The sequence below is a fragment of the Microtus pennsylvanicus genome, chromosome 2 (genome assembly GCF_037038515.1).
Source record: "Microtus pennsylvanicus isolate mMicPen1 chromosome 2, mMicPen1.hap1, whole genome shotgun sequence".
NCBI lineage: Eukaryota > Metazoa > Chordata > Mammalia > Rodentia > Cricetidae > Microtus > Microtus pennsylvanicus.
This window is the reverse complement of record NC_134580.1, coordinates 5,914,543-5,919,986: the sequence shown is the minus strand read 5'-3', so window position 1 is coordinate 5,919,986 and position 5,444 is coordinate 5,914,543.

Below are 5,444 nucleotides of genomic sequence, written 5' to 3'. Positions count from 1 at the left end.
GTATACTATGACTTTACAAAAGCTCAGTCCCTACTTTCCTCATGACCCAGAAGAGACAAAAGAGATCCTTTTCTGTTTGTGAACCAGCTTTGTTTCAGGGAAAACTCTATCTAGTGTTAGCTCTTTCCTTACAACCCAACTGTTCACTATATGGACCCCAGAGTCTCCGTCTATGCTGTGCTGTTGATCAATTAGTTTGTTACAAATGTTACTTCAGCTCCTGGGTGAGGCCATTCTGACCCTTTAGTGTGTTGCTGAGATGGATGTGCAGTATCAAGGAGTCTCATTAAAGAGTCCACATCTGTGTTCATCAAGGAGAGGAGCCTCCACTTGCTCTGTTCATTGAGCGTATGTGGTGGTAAGATCAGCATAACACTGGCACAGGGATGAGTTCCATGTCTTCCTTTGCTTTCTCTTTCTTGAAGTATATTCTATGACCCTGGTCTTTATTCTTCTGCAAAGTTTTGAATAATTCAGGGGATCCATGAGCTCTTGGCTCTGCCTTATCTGGAGCTGTTTCTGTTACCAGTTCAAATTTGTTGTTTATGACTCATGTGTTTGTGTTTTTATTTTATCTTCATTCAATATTCACACATGTCTAGGAATTCCTTTTATATTTTCTAATATCCTGGAGTATAAAACTGTAACATCCCTGAAAGACCATCAGGACTGTAGTTCCGTCAGTTACAACATTGAATTTTCTATAATGTAATCTGTATCTGCTCTCCCCTGAGGAGATTGCCTTGTGATACATCTATGAAAATAACTCGCTCTTCCCTTCAAGGATCTCAGGGTTTTCCCTTGCGTGCCCGCTTCACTGATTCCTACTCTGAACTTTCCTGACTCCTCATCAACTGCTGTGGATTTGGGTTCCTCTAGTGTGTTTGTATTCCTGAAGAGTATCGGTAGGTCGTTGGTGATATCTAGATTTCATGACAGAGAACTGAAAGTTATAAACTTCGCGCCTAAAACTGCATTGATTTTTTTTTTTTAGCATTGTGTGACTCTGAAATTTCCCACAAGATAAAGTGGTTGAAATTGAGCACAACACCATAGCCAGCAACATGGAAGAGGACACTCTTGAAGAGGATTTCAAGATCTTACTATCCCTAGGTTGTGGTGCGTTCGGGGAGGTGAAGCTGGCCTGCCACCTGCCCACTCAAACACGAGTGGCTGTCAAGGTCCTCGAGAAAAACACCAACAGTGTGGCTGACATCAGCACTGAAGTGAACATCCTTCAGTCTGTAGAACACAGGAACATTGTTCGATTTTTCCACATGATCGACACACTGACAACCACTTACCTGATCATGGAGTATGTGGCAGGAGAAGATCTGACAAGCTGCCTCAGGGCGCTGGGCTGTCTAAAGGAGGAGGAGGCTAGAGCGATTTTCCGGCAGGTTGTGTCAGCAGTGCACTTCCTCCACCAGAGACGCATCGCACATCGAGACATTAAGTTAGAAAACATCCTAGTCGATGCAGCAGGAAATGCAAAGCTCTGTGACTTTGGTATGGCAATTGAAGTCACAGAGGGGCAGATGTTGGAGGAGATCTGTGGCTCCTTGCACTATTGGGCCCCAGAGATCTTGGCAAGGAAACCGTACGATGGACTGGCAGGTGACATGTGGAGCCTGGGCATTGTCTTATACACCCTGGTCACAGGGCATTTTCCATACGTAGAAACCACCATGGAAGCTATGCACAGGCTCATCACCACCACAATGTGTCCCATTCCTTACCATTTATCAAAACCCTGCCATATTATAATTGCGAGATTACTCATGGTCCCCACCTGGTACAGAATAACAATATGCCAGCTTGTGGAACGACCATGGCTGGGCCCCATTCAAGAGCATGTACCACTTGCCACTAAGGAACTCCTTCCCAGGGTCGTGGAGACTATGTGTACTATCGGCTACACCTGTGAAGAGATTGTTTCATCCCTAAAACACAGGCAGCCAAGTAACTTAACAGCCACCATGAATATCATCAAATACAAACTGAGCTGTGGAGATAGCCTTATGCAAAATAAGACTTGGTTACATGTGACCCATGCAGCTCCCCTTAGCCCTCCTGTCGCCTTGAGGAGGAGAGCTAGCGAACCAGCTCTTCCTACTGGGAAGAGTCACTTTCAGAAAGAGGGGTTGGAAGAAAGTAGCAAAGGATGCAGAAGCTGTACCATGCTCAAGAGATCCTGCAGCCTGGAGGTGATGCTGTGTTCAGGTAACACAGTCCCAGAAAAAGATGCCTTTATAGCTGATGTCATCAACTCTACTCAAGAGAACACTGCAGTCAACAGGAATTCAGTTGACAGTCTGCCTGGCAATCTCTGCTACCCAGAATCAACTCTGGATGGAACATTCACTGGGTTTGTGAACATGGGCTTCACAGAGGAACCATCCACGGGGCAAGGCATTCCCAGTGACCAGTTCCAGGTGGCACCCACAACATCTGGATCCAGGCCATTCCGGGGCTGGAAACTGGTGAGGAAGCGAATTTCCCAGGCACTGAGAGCACTGTGCTGCTGCTGCTGCTGCTGCTGCTGCCTGACCACACCACGGTGAGTCCTGGATCTTTGTGTCAGGGGCTTCACAGAAAAGAGAGGACAGTGGAGACCTACGTGGAGTGCAGGTTGTTTGGTCACCCAGAAGGATTCCTCCCTTGTATTTTCACAGTGTTGTTTCAATATCATTTATAAATGACAAGTTGAACCCACATAGAAGGCACAGAATTTAAGATGTCTTCCTGTTCATGTAAATACCTGCAATGCTGAGCCTGAAGCAGATAGCATAGCATGTGGACCACAGGGTAGGAAGGAAGGGAGGGGGTTTTGGGTAAAGAGGACAAAGCTTCAGAATGGAGGAATTGGAAGGGGAACTATGGCACCCAACATTTCTCTGTCACAGTTACTAACAGGGGTGCTTTCTTGTCTCTTTCTGCTTTGCAGTGTGGAAATTGAAATGGTCTAATAGAATTCCAGCCCTGGTGAGGAGTGACTGCTAATGAAGGAAGTCAGGACAGATCTCCAGAGTGCCAGTCCCTCCAACCCAGGGCCACAGACTCCTGCATCCATCCTCCAGCTACTGGGAATCAGCTGCGAGTTTGCTTCTCCTTCAGCTTCTTCCAGCTCCAGCACTGCTGCTGTACAAAGAGCTGGTCATAGGCACAGCTTCCCGATGACCCTCTACCTCCCTAGCTTTGGTTGTGCTTGTGAGGCCACTCACATTGCATGTAAAACAGCTGACTCTATAACCAGGCATGCCTTTATACCAATCTGGGCTGCTCTCATCTCGATAACTCTAACCTCTCCACCTTACTCTGTGACTGTGTTCTGGAAAGGACAGCGAGACCTGTGTGAGTCTCTGGAGGAGGGAGATGGGTGAAAGGAGATAAAGGGGACGAACTGGGAAACAGGAGGGAGACAGGAAAAGGGGAAATGAGAGGTGGTGTAGAGTAAGGAATACAGTCTGTCCTGAGGAACTTCTATCAACAAATGACATGAAAGAGATGGGTGTGCTGACCTGTGACAGGGGCCCTGGACAAGCTAGAGCAGGAAGAAACCTCCCCTGAAGAGCATATAGGGAGGACCTAGGAACAGCCAGCAATGAGCATGAGAGGCCTCCTCTGATGCTTCCAGCATTGTCAAGGCACACAAGTAGGATGCTGCCTTGGAAATTTCATCCTGATCTTTCCTACTGAGCTAGAGTGTGACAGGAGAAAAGGGAGGCCTATTGGTCAGTGGATTCCCATCTTCCTCAGTGCTGAGAATCTCCTGTCTGTCAAAGTCACTAGAGAGGGACGTTCCCTTGGTTTTTACTGAGGGAGAGTGCGACGACCTGTTTGAAACACTGTCTTGGTGTGTAACTGAAGGATCAGGTCAGATGCTGTGTCCTGTGATGATATGTCAGGGCTACAGGTTCTGGTGTCCATCTTCCCGCTATAGAGTCTCAGTTCCACCTTCCTGCTGCCCTGCATTGTTGGTGGGCATCCCTGCTGCCCTGCATTGTTGGTGGGCATCCCTGCTGCCCTGCACTGTTGGTGGGCATCCCTGCTGCCCTGCACTGTTGGTGGGCATCCCTGCTGCCCTGCACTGTTGGTGGGCATCCCTGCTGCCCTGCACTGTTGTTGGGCATCCCTGCTGCCCTGCACTGTTGGTGAGCATCCCTGCTGCCCTGCACTGTTTGTGGGCATCCCTGCTGCCCTGCACTGTTGTTGGGCATCCCTGCTGCCCTGCACTGTTGGTGAGCATCCCTGCTGCCCTGCATTGTTGGTGGGCATCCCTGCTGCCCTGCACTGTTGTTGGGCATCTCTGCGTAGTCACATGCAGCATCAACACTGAAGGCCTCCCTCCCTTGTCTCATGGATCCTGTCGGACCAGGCTTCTCCAGCATCTAATAGCCGGCCTCTGTCGATAGGACAGGCTTGCACACAGGATTCAGGCTCAGTCCTCTGTGATCTCTCCATCACCTCCAAACTGCTTTCTGACTGTCTTTAGGAAGAACTGCAGGAAGTGTAAAAGCAGAGGGAGGTGAGAGAAGAGAAATAATGGGGGCGGACCAGGGGGACGGGAGGTGGAGAGGATCAAGAGGAATGAGAGGACCTGCAGAGAGAGGAAGTCTGTCCTGAGACATGGTTTCTCTGTGGCTTTGGAGCCTGTCCTGGAACTAGCTTTTGTAGACCAGGCTTGCCTCAAACTCACAGAGATCTGCCTGCCTCTGTCTCCCGAGTGCTGGGATTAAAGGCGTGTGCCACCACCACCCAGTGGAACTCTGGTTTCTTGCCAGCCATGAGGAGGAAAGTCCCTGCTCTGAAGGTTTATAGCATGTGTAATGGTAGAAAAGTGTGAGGCAGTCTTGGAAAGGCCTTCTTGACCGGGGCTACTGAAGGGTTTCTCAGGACAGAACGGTGCTCCATCATAATTGGAGTCCTCCCCTGGTCCTGTCTGACATGGCCTATGGCAGGTCTGGTGACATCTGTGTCTTTGTTCTCACAGGCTCCTTCATCCAGGCTTTCCATGTTGCCTCCCATTGCCTGATCCAGGAATCTGGCATCATTTTCCCTTCTCATGGGGGATTTATAACCTACATTAGACCTCACATTACCATTGTTCAGCTCCATCGTGGGAACGTAAGTACGTCATGCCAGGTCTGACGTGAGTTCTGTCTTCACAAGGCCAGCACCCAGGGGACGTCTCTATGACTAATGCCCGCCATAGGGTCATGTGCACAAGGAGACCTTAGTCATCATGGAGCCCCTGATGACAGCCGGTGGTGCAGTGTGAACACTGGTGAGTGTGGGGTCTCAACTGTTTTCCAGGACAACTTCCAGGTAGGGAGCAGCTCGCTGAGCTGCCAAGGGGAACTGAACTCAACGGGTAATCCAGGGCCATATCTATGCACATCATCCCCTGAAGGTAAGATTGAGTACAGTAAGTATCTGTTTGT